This window comes from Pipistrellus hanaki (genome assembly GCF_964339955.1).
Source record: "Pipistrellus hanaki genome assembly, chromosome: 17".
NCBI classification, from domain to species: Eukaryota; Metazoa; Chordata; class Mammalia; order Chiroptera; family Vespertilionidae; genus Pipistrellus; species Pipistrellus hanaki.
In genome coordinates, this window is record NC_140519.1 from 41,095,191 (window position 1) to 41,110,776 (window position 15,586).

The 15,586-nt window shown below is 52.1% G+C and overlaps 1 protein-coding gene across 3 annotated transcripts in view; it reads right to left on the reverse strand.

The window, feature by feature from the left end:
* The window catches only part of MATN2 (matrilin 2), a gene marked incomplete at its 3' end in the record, with an annotated part of 81,142 nt that overhangs the window by 50,644 nt on the left and 14,912 nt on the right, over positions 1–15,586 (reverse strand). The window lies entirely within an intron of this gene.

The following is a 15,586-nucleotide window of genomic DNA, read 5'->3' on the forward strand; positions in this document are numbered from 1 at the left end:
GCGGAGAACAGGGACGTTAGTGGGCTGGGGTCAAGGTCCGGATACGAGCTGGCCCTGCGGATGCAGAGTTTGAATCGAGAGGAGGCACCGATGGAGAGGGTGGATGATAGAGTAAGTGATGGAGGGACTGCCAGGAGGCAAGGGGAGGAAGTAAGTTGGAGGGGTTGCCCGCAGCCAGTGATAAAAGGCCTTTACATTCAGATTGAGAAATCTGTATGTGATGCCACATGTAACTTCCGGCTTCTGCAGGTGAGCCATGTCATAAAAAAATCCAGTGAGTGTGGCAGTGGTTTGCGAGGTGGGTGATCAGGCCACTGCGGCAGTAACGTGGTGGAGAGAGGGACTCAGTCAGCGGTGGGAATGGCTAAGGGACCTGCCAAGAAGCATTTCCACAAAGGACACAGTTAAACTGGGAAAAGGCAGATGTTCCGTCTCTTCCTTATCACAACCACGGCCTTACGCAGCCAAGAAGGAGGCTCTCTGAGGCTGAAGTCCGGAGGGGGACCGGCAAAGACCGGGGAAAGGATGCTATGGGGGGAGGTGAGAGGCCTCCTGCCCCAGAGGGAGGGCGGACGTGGGCACTCCTGCTGGGATTTCCCCCGTGTGCTGAGCCACGGCCTCCAGCCAGCGGGAGGCCCTCCTCCCTTCCCCGGTCTTTGCCGCGAAAGCCGCATTTGATAGGGATTAGAAAAGGAATCCCAAATGCTTGCCCTACTTCCCAAACACCACAGCTGCAAGGAGAGAAAGCCAACAATGAAACAGTGAGCCCAGTCATTAAAACGAGAACCAAGAAAGGCCCATGAGGTCATCCCGTCCAGGCCGGCCTGCCAGGCCTGACTCTCCCGAGCGCCTGCACCCACACCTCACCTCACCCACCGCAGCCTCCCAAGTCTGACTGTGTTAGGGGCGGACACACTCCCAAACGCCCCGTATCCCGGCAGGAAACCCGCTTCCAGCCACACCCACGGGTAGGATTGGGGGCTGTGTGAACTGAAGGCCCCAGGGGGCCCCAGAAGCTGTCTCAGAGGACTCTGGGAGAAGATCCATGCAAAACGCGGCCTTGGTGGGATGTGCTCAGATCCTTTTTCCAGAGGGCTTTTATCATCATGATCTCATCTGATGTGCAGAGCAAGCTCTTGAGAAAAGAGCCAGGAGGAGCACCACATCCATCGGGCAGATGAGGAAATGGAGGTGCTGAGAGTTGGAAAACCTCTTGTAACCAAGAAAAAGAAAAGCCACATGGATGCAACGTGGAGACCCACCTTCCTGGGTGGTTGTGAGAATTTAAGAACACAGCCCAGCCCAGCCCTGAGCCCCCAGGAGCAGCGCCCACCCTGAGAGACACCGAAGGCGCCGTGGTCTGGCGCGTGGCCCTGGGCTGGAGCCGTGGAAGCAGACCCACGGGTCCCCAGAAAGAAGACCAGGTCCGGGAGCGAGGCTGAGCCCTTTCTAGGAATCCCAAATGACCTGCCCCCGCTCCCCGATATCTCCCACCTTTGATGTGTGAACTTACGTCAGGGAGAATGTGGCCCAATGCTCTCCACCTGCTGAGGACTGGACCAGGCCCAGGCCCGGCCCCGGAGGGGCACACTCACAGAAGGGCCCTGGGAAGGGAGGGAGGGAGGCAGACAGCGACTCTTCCTCTGAGGACGTGCTGCAGGCGGACGGAGACCGTACTGGCTCTCCAGGGCAGTTCTTTCCTTCCCTGGATTCACAGGACTGAGAGCTATGGCCCAGACTTGTGTGCCTCCTGCCAAGAGCTTCTCCTCTGCTAAGCGCCTACTTGTATTTTTTAATTTAATAAAAAGGATGAAACCAGATGCTTGCCTCCCAAGATCAGGCTGTGAGCTGTTCCCATTCTCATCCCCCTGACAAGTGCTCACTGAGAGCTCAGAGGAGCAGGGCCAGGGGAGACTGAGGGCTGGGACAGGAGAGACGGAGCCGAGGCCGTGGATCTCTGAGGGCCTGTGGGGAGCAGGAGAGATGTGGCCCAGACAATAGGCAAACGCCCAGGTGGAGTGGGAAAGAGAGATGGATTTCAGAAAATGGAGTATTTCATATTCATCCCCAGCAACGTTCCCACAAGCAGATGGTTTGTGGGCGCTTACAAAAAAAAAAAAAAAAAAAAAAAAAATCTGTAGAGAATTGAATGATACAAGTGAAAAAATGTAACCATTTCTAGAACAGGGTAAGGGTACATTATATGGACTAGGTCAGTGGTCGGCAAACTCATGAGTCAACAGAGCCCAATATCAACAGTATGACAATTGAAATTTCTTTTGAGAGCCAAATTTTTAAAAATTAAACCCTATAGGCAGGTACATTGTTATTAACTTAATTAGGGTGCTCCTAAGCTGGCCTTTGCTAAAAACTCAAGGGGCCAAAGAGCCGCCTGTGGCTCGCGAGCCGCGGTTTGCCAACCACTGGACTAGGGAACCAGAGTATGATTTCCGGGCAGCGCTGAGGGATGACGGGAGGGTGGTGATCGTGGAATTGAAATGAGATCAATAACATGGCGTGTGTTTTGGCGCAGCTGCAGGCACAGGAGGATAACCGGCAAACGCTGGTTTAACCAGGGCTGTCATTTAGCCAAGCGAGAGTGATGATGAATCAGGAGAGCGGCCGAGGCCAACGACAGGAAGACTACAAGGACTTCCTGTGGAGTTAGACTGGGGAGCAGGGAGTAGAGGAAACGAGGGGGTGAAGGCCAGAGCAGCAGCAGCAGGACCAATGGACTGAGAATCCAGGTCAGGCCACAGGGCTATTGACGGTGGAATACTAGGAGGTATGAGAAGGGGGGGAGCTGGGGAGATAGGAGGTTTGAACTGAGACTATGGCGGGACTGCAATCATTATAATCACAGGATCAAGAGGATGATAAGAGGGGCAATAGCTGAGAGATGGTGGAGGATAGGGATACCGGGGGGGAAAGAACGTCAAAGCTATTGAGGGGTCATTCGTATGGATATTGAAATCACCAAGAATTATGGCAAGAGTAACGTTGGAGGAAGTGGCAGTGAGTCGGAAGCTAAAACTGTTCTAGGAATAATCACTGGTTGTTATTTCCCGAAGAAGAAACAGAAACACTGAGAAGCAGATGAAAATGTCATAAAGGGACAGAGAAAAAAAAAACTAGTTCATCAGAAGTTTCAAAGGGACATGGGGGAGAAAAATTAAGGCTGCTTTATAATGAGAGGGCAGGAGAGGAAGAGAGGGAGAGAGAGTCTGGCCGGAATGGCTCAGTGGTTGAGCATGGATCTATGAATCAGGAGGTCACAGTTCGATTCCCAGTCAAGGCACATGCCCAGGTTACAGGCTCCATCTCCAGAGGGTGGCGTGCAGGAGGCAGCCGATCACTGATTCCCTCTCATCATCGATGTTTCTCTCCCTCTCCTTTCCTCTCTGAAGTCAATAAAAACATATTTTAAAAAAGGAAAGAAAGAGGGAGAGAATCATTATTATTATGAGCCAACAGGAGTGTAAGAAGGGGGAAACCATATACCATGTATGTTTTCATTCCTAGATGGGATGGATCAGGTGAGTCGGGAATTCTCTACTTGGATGTCAGCAATGCAACTGATTGATTCGAGGGGAAGAGATGAAAATTCCACATTCATCGAAAGCCAGACGTTCGACAAAAATACTGAGTGAGTACTATTGTGTGTCAGGCTCTGAGAAGACAATGAAAGGAAGGCTCCCAGCGGTGGAAGGCAGGCATTCGGACAGGTACCAGCAGGATACGGGGAAATAGGCAACGAAAAAGACGGAGTGCTGGGGGGCGCATGGAGGATGCGGACTTGCTGCCTGGCCGCGGGCAGGCTCAGCAATGCCCTTCGCTTCTCTTCTCCGTCAGACATCACTCTCCCGCCAGGCCGGCACTCAGCCTCGGGACCCTACAGACTATTGGAGGTGGCACAGGAAATGGAGTCATTTTACCAGCCTGGTTCTGGTGCCTGGTGCTCTACCACAAAGACTGAGGTTAGTACTCCATTTTATCTACTTCTGAGAAACAAACAAACAAAAAAAAGGTAAATTAGCAGCTCATTCTCCATTCGGCCCTTGCAAACACAGGTTTAAGCTGCACAGGTCCACCTACACGCGGATTTTCTTCGATCAACACCGTAAACGTATTTGCTCTTCTCTATGAGTTTCTTCGTAACATTTCCTTTTCTCTGGCTTACTTGATTCTCAGTATGTATGCAGTATGTAATACACATAACATACGAAGTACGTGTTGAGTGACTGTTGATCGGTAAGGCTTCGGTCAACAATGGGCTGTGAGTATATTAGTTAAGCTCTGGGGGAGTCCAAAGTTACCCATGATCTCAGCTGCAGGGGGTTGGCGCCTCTAACCTCTGCGTTGCTCATGGGTCAACGGCACTTAGGAGACGCTGATTATTTCTCAGTGAGAAATAAGAAGGACGGGCAGACAAGACTGGCCACATCAACAGCGTGCACATGAACTTCCAGAGAAAGGCCCATTCAGGAGAGAGGGCTGTTAGGCGGGCCAGGGGACAGAGCAAAGGAAAGAGAAAGATTGTACCATAAGAATTAGTCTCCTCAAACTGGAACTGTGGGGCATACCTACAACTTTAAGAATATAAAATTGTCGAGGCCGGTTTGGCTCAGTGGATGGAGCGTCGGCCTGCGGACTGAAGGGTCCCGGGTTCGATTCTGGTTGGGGAGCATGTGCCTTGGTTGCGGGCATGTCCCCAGTGGCGGGGTGTGTGTGTGTGTGTGTGCAGGAGGTGGCTGATCAGTTTCTCTCCATCGATGTTTCTAACTCTTCTATCCCTCTCTCTAAAGAATCAATATATATATATATATATAAAAGAATATAAAATTGCTCAGGGAAATTGCATCCCGTGAGCATTTGGTTTGTGTGAATTGGTCAGAGAAAGAGAGAGGCACTGAGATGGAGAGCTATGACCACCGCGAAGCACAGCACTGGCCATGGAGGTGTCTTAGCGCTGGGGGGTGTCCCTGTGCCACCTCCTGTGGTTCTGTCCCCGTGTACCCCCAGACGGTGACTACTAGCTCTTTGAGATTGCAAGTGATTTCAAGGATATTTCAGAGGCAATTCGGACTCTCTTGGTTTCCACCCGCAGTGAGACTTAACCTTCGAGTCCCTGTATGGAGGGCGCTTGCCTGGGGCCCCGGGTCCTTGGCCGGGGCTGGCGACGCTACAGCCAAGGTCTCCTCTCCGGTTTCCTCATTCGTCAGCCGCCAGCTGCTGCGCAACCGCGTGCCAGACCTGTCCCGGCGCTGGATGAGCCATGGCTTTCTTTGAATCAGTCCTGCTCTGCTCACATCTTCCCAGAGAACCCCTGGGGACCACCCTGAACACGCTGTTGTATTGTATTAGGGAGACTCCCTGGACTTGCTCCTAATGGGACCTGAGACATGGCTTGGATTCGTTATAGCAAATCGTTCCCTGCTCAGTAACATTTTCCAGACCTTTGTCCAAATTGGGGGGGGGGGGTGCGGGGAGGGGGGCCCTTGTTCTCTCTACACTAATACATACGATGCTGGGAGAAATTTCAAATGAGCTGAATCATAGAGCCAGGACCAGAAAGGATTTCTGAGGGCCAAAATAGTTAAGTCAAAACTAACAAGAAGAAAACTGATTGGTATAAATGTCAAGTCCTGCATGTCAGGCTCAAGAACCCGACGGTACAACCCACGGGGAAGGAGGCACCGGGATCGACAGCCGGTCGCAGGGTAAAATCTCAGACCTGGCTGGCAAACCCCAAGCCTTGCATGCGTGTGTGTGTGTGTGTCCCTGCCTCAAAAGCGAAGTTCAGCCACAGGACTCCCCTCCACACAGCACCCCATGTCCCCACTCCCTGGTGCCTGGAGGGGAGTTGGGGAATGAAGCCTATTTGTCAACCAGACCCTTTCCAGTCGCTCCCATGTGACCCCTCCCGACCTCCATGGCCAGCCATCTCCTCGGTGGCTTCCCTGGCCTGGCAGAGTGGAGAGACTCTCTCACCAAACGGCCCTGAGCCTTCTTGCCTTTGCAGCAAAACTTTCCTATAAATGGATGTTTTGGTGAGTTTCATTGACGGGCCACAACAGCTGCCTCTGGCAGCTGTAAATTCTCAGTGTTATCGAGCCTCCGGAAGCTGTTCCGTCGGAGCGATTTCTTCAAAAGCCACGCTCCTTCAGAAAGGCCACGGACATTCCTAGGGGAATGAACTCTTTGGCCCACGACTCCCTGCCCTCTACCCGACACCCCAGGGATATCAAGAAGGGTGTTAGAGAGTGTCTATAATGTTAGAAGGAGCTTGAGGACTGACAGCCTGGCAAAGTAGAGAGAACATTAATGCAGTGGCATGAGTAGATTGGCTTGATCAACGAGAAGACTAAGAAAGCATTCTGGGGAAATGTTTAAGGCAAAAGGTCGAGGGGGTGTGACTCTAAGTGAATACATCTTTGCGAATGTGTGTGCTTATATTTAAAGGCCAGTTTGAATGTCTAATAAAGGATGGACATCTGGTCTCAAAGGAAATTAACTGGGTTGGGGTATCTTGTTAGGAGTGCAGAAACAATCATAGTAAATAGATACAGTTGATATTTGGAATTAACAAATTATAATATTGCTCATTTTCAGTTTAACCAGATACAATAGTTCAGATTTGTGTATTATAGTCAATCAATCAGAGATTAAAATTGGATGTGCATTTAAAAAAAAAAAAAAAAAAAGAAGGGTGTTAGTTCCCTACACACCATCCCCTCTTGATGCCTCCGGGTTTAAGACTCAGCTATGTGGTCGCCTATTTTTGAAAACTTTTCCTTGTTGCACCCCCTCCAGTGGCCTAAACGGCCTTCCCAGGAGCCCCCTGGTACCTCCCACCAGCACCTCACACAGAGCTACCCAGCCTCAGGTGGTGTCCTCTACGGATCCCCAGTACCCAGCACAGTGTCCGGCACACGGAAGCTCCATCAGGGTCCTAGCTTCTTCCCTTTGATGAGCACATGTGGGTGGGAGGGCGGAAAAGGCAGAGGTTGCAGATACCAGCCCGTGAGCTGGAGGGGGCTGGGAGGGCTGGCCAGTGGAGGCACATAAAGAAGAGCCCAAACAGGGATCCCGAAGGCCTTGATGACATCAGAAATGCCCGGGGGTGCTTATATAAAACTAGAGGCCCGGTGCACGAAATTCATGCACAGGGGGCATCGGTCCCCTCAGCCCAGCCTGCACCCTCTCCAGTCCGGGACCCCTTGGGGGATGTCCAACTTCCAGTTTAGGCCCGATCCCAGGCCTAAACTGACAGTCAGACATCCCTCTCACAATCCTGGACCGCTGGCTCCTAATCGCTCACCTGCCTGCCTGCCTTCCTGGTCACCCCTTACTGCCCCCCACCCCCACCAGCCTGGTTGCCCCCAACTGTCCCCCTCTGCCAACCTAGTCACCTCTCACGGCCCAACCCCCCTGCTAGCCTAATCTCCCCCCAACTCCCCCCCTCTCACCCCCGCTGACCTGGTCACCCCTAACTGCCTCCTGCAGGTCTCCTACTGGGGATCAAGCCTGAAGCTGGGCATGTGCCCTGACAGGGAATGGAGCCAATGACCTCTTGGCACAAGGGCTGACACCTAACCAACAGAGCCACCCCAGCAAGGTCGCACTGCAAAGTTTTTAAGCAAAGGGCACTGGCCAATGTCACGAGGGCTTTTTTCTGTTTCTTTTTTGTTTGTTGAAAGAAGGCTCTGTGAATGAGCCTGCATCTTTGGGTAGCCGCAGCGCTCCACAGACCGCAGACCTGGGTCCACGGGGCCCCCAGGGAATTCTGGGTTGAGACGAGCTCCAATTTCAGTTGTCCCTGCTGACTGTCATAAATTCCTTTAGGAGCACAGCTCTCCAAGGCCCTCGGGGAGTGTGTGCACCACGCGCCAGCAAAACGGAAAAGAGCGAGAGAGAGAAAAAAAGCATGCCACATCACACCGGTCTCCTCCAGTCATTGTTCCACGGGCTGAAAGGAAAGAGGCCTCACAGCATGAGGCTCCACAGCCGTGGTTTCCAGAACCCTGGGCAGTTTCCTTTGTGAGGGAGCCAAGGAGAAAGCTGCCCCAGGTTAACCCTGGAGAAGGCAGTTTCCAGGGAATTGAATTTCCTTGCAAGGTAAAGCAGTTTGCTAAAGTTTCACTAAAAAAAAAAATTTAAAATAATTTTTTTAAAAAGCGCCTCCTCTCAGAGTATATCTGAGTATATATATTCTCTCCACCCTGAAATAGTTGATGGTTTTGAACCTCGCTGGCTTACAGAATAGGTTTGGTATTCTCTATCAAAACCCCTCTCGCCATCATTCTGCCTTTCTCAAATTGAGCAATGACTCATATCTTAGAACTGTAACACACACACACACACACACACACACACACACACACACATGCCCATGGCCTGTCCTCCAGTATGAGATGGTAGAAAGGACTGGGACATGCCGAAACCCGTTTGGCTCAGTGGAGAGAGCGTCGGCCTGCGGACTAAAGGGTCCCAGGTTCGATTCCAGTCAAGGACATGTACCTTGGTTGCGGGCACATCCCCAGTAGGGGGTGTGCAGGAGGCAGCTGGTCAATGTTTCTCTCTCAGCAATGTTTCTCACTCTCTATTCCTCTTTCTTTCTCTTTGTAAAAAATCAATAAAATATATTTTTAAAAAAGAAAAAGGGACTGGGACACAATGAGGTGATTTCTTCTCTCTGCAACGCGAAAAACGGGGTTAAGTGGTTTTTAAAACGCAAACTGGCATCTGACCCATGGAAGCGCCTGAAACTTCCTAAGTTGGGCACTGCCCGGTCTGCTTTCTGAGAGCTCAGCCAATGGAAGTCAGCAGCAGAGCCCAGGCCCGAGAATAGCAATGCAGTGCCCGGCGGGTGGAGAGAGAGGAAGAGAGAGGAGAGCCAGGAGGGAGAGGCCCCGACACGTCGCACCTGGCTCCCTGCAGCCGTCTCTCCCTGGAGGGGGAGGGTGTGGACACAGCCCTCTACCAGCAGAGGCAAGGCTGAGTCAGAAGCCCTTAGAATGTTCCCTGAAGGAGGATGGGCAGAGCCGGTCTTTGAGACACTCCTGCCATCGTTTTGGTTTGGTGGAGTTACGCAGACACTGTAAACCCGCTTTGTGCAAGGTGCTGGGAATAAGGGACAAGATCGAGCTCAGCCTGGAAGGAGCTTACCGTCTTGTAGAGGAGACAGATTGACGACAACATGAGCAACTAGAGCACTGGTCCCAAGACGGGGGGTGGGGCGCTGCCTGGAGAAGCTGATGGCTGCAATGTTATATTATTTCACTAGAGGCCCGGTGCACAAAATTCGTGCACAGGAGGGGGGTGTCCCTTAGCCTGGCCTGCACCATCTCCAATCTGGGACCCTTTGGGAGATGTCTGACTGCCGGTTTAGACCCACAGGGATCGGGCCTAAACTGGCAGTCAGGCATCCCTCTCATAATCTGGGACTGCTGGCTCCTAACTGCTCACCTGCCTACCTGCCTAATCACCCCCTAACCAATCACCTGCTAGCCTGATTGATGCCTAACTGCTCCCCTGCCACCCCAATTGCCCCCAACTGCCCTGCCCTGCAGGCCTGGTCCCCCCCAACTGCCCTCCCCTGCCAGCCATCTTGTCATGACCATCTTGTGGCAGCCATCTTGTGGTGGCCATCTTGTGACAATTTGGGGTGGCGATCTTGTGATGATGTCGCAGTGGTCATCTTGTGCTGACATCGTGTGATGCCACCTAGACTTTTATTATATAGGATAGGATCCTGTTATTGCAGATGAGCAGGTACTGCCCTGGCAGAGTTGGGCTGGGCATTTTAGGTAAAGGGTCAGCACGAGCAAAGGCCTGGAGCCAGAGCACAGGGGGTGCACATGTCCATATCCTGTGGGGTTGCTGTGGTTTGGCTGACGCTTAAAGGACAGGATGGGGATGGCTGGGCCTGAAGGGAGGGCTGCATGTGCCTTCTATTAAGAAGTTCAGACTTCAGATAGGAGTCCATGGGGGGCCACTGAAGGGTTTTCAATATGCCCGTCCACCTTTAGGGAACATCCTAAGGGCTTCTGACTCAGCCCTGATTTCATTCTCTCCACCCTGGCCCCACCCCTGCTTTCCCTTCCATCCAAGTCCCCAGCCTGGTCTCAGGTGTAAATTAACATCCACTGTGTATACACTAATAAAGAGGACACCATGCCAAACCGTTTGGCTCAGTGGATAAAGCGTCAGCCTGTGAACTGAAAGGTCCCAGGTTCAATTCCTGTCAAGGGCATGTACCTTGGTTGCGGGCACATCCCCAGTAGGGGGTGTGCAGGAGGCAGCTGATCGATGATTCTCTCTCATTGATGTTTCTAACTCTCTACCCCTCTCTCTTCCTCTCTGTAAAAAATCAATGAAATATATTAAAGAAAAAAAAAAAAAGGAAGAAGAAGACACCAGAGAATTTTAATCCAACTCCTTTGTCTTCAGAAGTGTGTCTGCCCCTTTGTCATTGGACCCTGAAGTGAGTCTACCTGAAGGACTTCCAGCTGGTGGAGCAGATGATTTGGGACCAGAGATTGGACCCTTCCAACACATCCCTCTTAGGTGTCCAACTCCTCTACCCCTGTCACTCCTCTGAGATAATTCCAGTTTCAAGTGAAATAACTATTGATTGAATATCAGTCAGCGTGAACTCCTACCCCTTTCTATGAGTCTGCCAGTTCTGCAGAAGCTAAAGACAAAAACCACATTTCCCAAGTTCCCTTGCAGCTAGGACTCTGGGTAAGAACTAGGTAACACCAGTTAACTGCACTCACAAAGTAGAACGCGGGGTGAAGGCTGTTTCTGTAGGCAAGCAAGGTTGTAGAGAGAGAGACGTGGGTCCTAGCTGGTTTGGCTCAGTGGATACAGAGTCAGCCTGGGGACTAAAGGGTCCCAGGTTCCATTCTGATCAAGGGCACATGCCTACGTTGCAGGCTAGATCCCCAATGGGGGGCATGCAGGAGGCAGCCAATCAATGATTCTCTCTCATCATTCATGTTTCTATCTCCCTCTCCCTTCCTCTCTAAAATCAATAAAAATATATTTTTTAAAGAAAGAAAGACTTGGTGATCTAGCTATCTGCTGACTAGCTTCACAGATGTAGTTACGGCGATGGAGGTATCCTCAACCCAGGGATGGGTTCTGTGTGATGTCCCCGGACATCCCCAACCTCTCCAACAATCATGCAATCCATCACCTAATTCCGTGCCTGAAATCTTTCTGCTTTACATGCCGAGAGAGCTTTGTTTCCTGCCCTGGCCTTCTGTCCCACCTCAGCTCCTCAATATGTCTGCCTTCCTGATGCCCCACTCATCCACAGCGAGTTACTGTTGAGAACTCCAAATACACTGGGACAAAAAATACAACTAGGCATGCTCAGTCTGCTTCACAAAGCTCACCGGGAGCCCTCCTCCACCCAGGCTTTGTGAAAATGGGGCCACCGCACCCCCCCCCCCAAAACCTCTGCGTGCTGCCCCGTCCTCTACACAGCGACTCCCTGGACGCCCAGATGGCTCTCCCTCTCCCATCCGTTTGGAAACCTGTCCTCTCACCCCGCTTTGATACGACGCTTCATTTCCTCCTTTCTCACTGCACTTGGCGTAGGTCCCCACTCCCTAAATTACACGGAGGGCGTTTACTGCACACAAGGAAGATCGTGGAGCCAGCGATCTGTTCCCTCCTCGCACAGGGCTTGCTTGGGCGAGTGCTCAGCCCCAGCTGCTGTGCTTGACTCCGTGAAGCTGAACGCCAAACGCTGGGGTTGCCATGGAAGTCAGAAATAACAGTTCAGGAATCCCTCACACCCTCGGTGACTTTGGTTTCTAGGCTGTTGTTCTACAAATAGCCTTCCCCGCAGCTAATCATGAAGACGGAGATCAGCTAATAAGACGGCGAGTTTAATGAACTGAAATGGAATTGCAGGCAGACCTGGCCAGGGCAAAGCCCTCGGGCTATGCATGTCGAAGTTGCAAGGGGACCTTAAAGACCGAATTCCATTTCCTTATTCTACAGACGGGGAAGGAAGGTCACGCGGGGCAAAGGTGGGGCAGCCTTCTGTCTCCCAGGACACCCTCCCCCTCCCCCCTCCTCCCCAGCACACACACAGTCTCCACCCCAGGCCCGTCACTCTCTCCGACGTCCGGTTGGCTCCTCTGCATGATTGCAGCTGCCTCACGGGGTTGTCATGAGGATTAAATGAGTGACTACATGTAATATAACGGTGCCTGGCACAGAGTCAAACCAGGCTGACAAGTGCGGGAAGGCCCAGGGGGCACCGCTGACGGGGCTCAGTGAGAAAATGGGGCGATGACGCTGTGAGGGCCAGGAAGCCACCCGGGCTGTGACTCTGCAGGATGCAGCTCCTGGCGGAGAAGCGACGGTCCAGGAGACCCTCTGTCCTGAAGGGAACTATGGCAGGTTACTCCTCTCTCTCTCCTGCCAGCGGAGCGCCCCGAAGGGCGGCCCTTCGGACGGCTCCCCGAGCCCCGAGGGCACATTGGGTTGGACCTCACAGGGCGCTCGGGGTATCTGTGCTGAGGGAGTCACGCCGGAGCCGCCGTGGTGGGTGGTGGTTTCATGGGGCAGAGGTTTGCAGGCGGGAACTGTGCCAGTCTCAATGGGCTGGCCTCACCTCAGCGGCTGGTGGGCTGGTGGTTTCGTTCCAGCCCTGACTCAGCCTGGCCACTGGCTGGGCCAGTGTCTACGTGAGAGTGACCATGACCGTGTGGGAAGAGGGGGGAGCGGCTGCACTCGGCACCGGAGACTTGGTTCCCAGTCCTGGGCTTTGGTGGCTCCACCATTTCCCGTTAGACAGTAGCTATAGCTTTGGGCTCTGCTTCCCTCATCTCAGCTTCTTCTTCTTCTTCTTCTTAAAATACATTTTATTGATTTTTTACAGAGAGGAAGGGAGAGGGATAGAGAGTTTGAAACATTGATGGGAGAGAAACATCAACCAGCTGCCTCCTACACACCCCACACTGGGGATGTGCCCGCAACCAAAGTACATGCCCTTGACTGGAATCGAACCTGGGACCCTTCAGTCCGCAGGCTGATGCTCTATCCACTGAGCCAAACTGGTTAGTGAGGGCTCATCCCAACCTTTTTTTTTTTTTTTTTTTTTTAAATATATTTTATGGTTTTTTTACAGAGAGGAAGAGAGAGGGATAGAGAGTTAGAAACATCGATGAGATAGAATCATCGATCAGCTGCCTCTTGCACACCCCGTACTGGGGATGTGCCCGCAACCAAAGTATTATACATGCCCTTGACTGGAATCGAACCTGGGACCCTCCAGTCCGCAGGCTGACGCTCTATCCACTGAGCCAAACCTGGTAGGGCTCATCCCAGCTTCTTAACCTTCCCTGCCAGGCTGGAGGGGCCAGGGCCCCTTCTCTGAATAAAATAAAATGCAGCACCCTCTAGGATGACTGCTGTTTTGTTTGTTTTTTGTTTTTTGTTTTAAAAAGGAGAATACAAGTGTGGGTAAAGATTTGGAGAACTGGACCCTCACACATCGCCGTGGGAGTGTAAGGGGCGCAGCTGCTGCGTAAGGGCTGGCAGTTGCTCTGTCTGGTAGAGCTGCCCCGTCTCCCAGCAGTGCCGTCCTGTCACGGATCCGAACAACGGGAAGCCGGCACTCAGACGGCATTTGTGCGCCGTGTTTGCACTGGCACCCTTCACCGTGGCCAAAGGAGTGCCAGCCAGCCAAGCGTCCAGCAACCACTCAGCAACAATGAAAGAGCGAAGCCCCCAAAGTGCTGTCTGTGCGGGGCAGGCCAGGGAGGGGGCAGGAGTGGGGGTGAGAGGGCTACTGGGGGGAAGGGGAAACATCTGTAATACTTTCAACCATAAACATAAATTTTAAAAAAATGAAGTTCTGCCCTGGCCAGTTTGGCTCAGTGGATAGAGCATCGGGCTGGGGACTGAAGGGTCCCAGGTTCGATTCCGGTCAAGGGCATATGCCTTGGTTCCGGGCACATCCCCAATAGGCAGCTGATCGATGCTTCTCTCTCATCGATGCTTCTAACTCTCTATTCCTCTCTCTTCCTCTCTGTAAAAAAAATCAATAAAATATATTTTTTTAAAAAATGAGGTTCTAATACATGCTGCAACATGAACGAACCTTGCAAACATTAAGCGAAAAGAGCCAGACACAAAAGAACAACCATCATAGCATTCCACTTCGATAAGGCATCAGGGTAGGCGGATGTGGGGAGAAGGAAAGTAGAGGAGAGGTTTGTGGGGCTGGAGGCAGGGGATGGAGATCCGTTTCCTAACGGAAGGCGAGCTTCTGTCTGGGGTGATGGAAAGTGATGGAAATAGTGGCGATGGTTGCACAACAACGTGCACATCCTGAATGCCACCGGACTGTACACTTGAAAACAGCTGAAGAGGTTAATTGTGAGCTCTGCATATGTTACCACAATTAATGAACAAACAAATGCAAAGGATCAGGTGTCTACTGAGTGCCTGCTGTGTGCCTGGCGCATTGCTAAGCTGTGGCGGCGATACCACACAGACAATCCAGCAGACAATCGCTGAGCAGGACAGAGCCTGCAGCGGGGACACACACACACACACACACACACACACAGTATTGGGGGGAGGCAGTGCTGGGGGAAGGCATGTTGGGGGGTTAAACCCCAGCCTAGAAGGTCAGAAATGCTTCCACCCATGGATGCCTGATGCTGGGCCCACTGCTGCTGGCGGAGGCAGAGGAGGCAGGGTGTCGGAAAGGGTTCGAGCAGAGGAAATGGCAAGTTGGCTTCTCAATGGCTGAATGACCTTGAGCAACACATGACCCTCTCTGAGCCTCGGTTTCTTCACGTGTGAAACGGGGGTAATACACAGAGGGAAGCGTGAACTGCCCAGCACAGTGCCTGCCTGGCACGACTGGCTGCACGTATGCACCCCCTCGCCCCCATAAGCACCAGCCATCAAAGAAGCGAACAGCGCCCGTGTCCCACCCCCACACTGCCATCCCCACACACATATACCCTGCGGGTACCAAACACACAGGCAAACTGAGGTCAGAATATCCTAGAACTAAAGAAGAAAAGGAGAGAGGGAGGGAGAGAGGGAGAGTAGGAGAGTGTTAAGAGATAAACTGAGGTGGGGGGGAGATAAACTGAGGCCTATGAAAAATTCTAAAGTTTATTTGAGCAAAAATCAATTCGAATTGGGCAGCATGCCATCTAGCAGACAGGAAGGAGCTCTGGGGATCTGAAATACCCAACTAGTGCTGGTCAGGAGATTCCCGACAGACTGGTTTAAGACTCCACTGCTTGCCGAAACCGGTTTGGCTCAGCGGATAGAGCATCGGCCTGCGGAATGAAAGGTCCCGGGTTCGATTCCGGTCAAGGGCATGTACCTTGGTTGCGGGCACATCTCCAGTGGAGGCGTGCAAGAAGAGGCAGCTGATCGATGATTCTCTCTCATCGATGTTTCTAAATCTCTAGCCCTCTCCCTTCCTCTCTGTTAAAAAATCAATAATATATATATATAAAAAGATTCCACTTCTTGGAGAGCTGACACTGCGATGAAGCCTTGGTGTGGTGACAGGGATTAGCATACACAATCA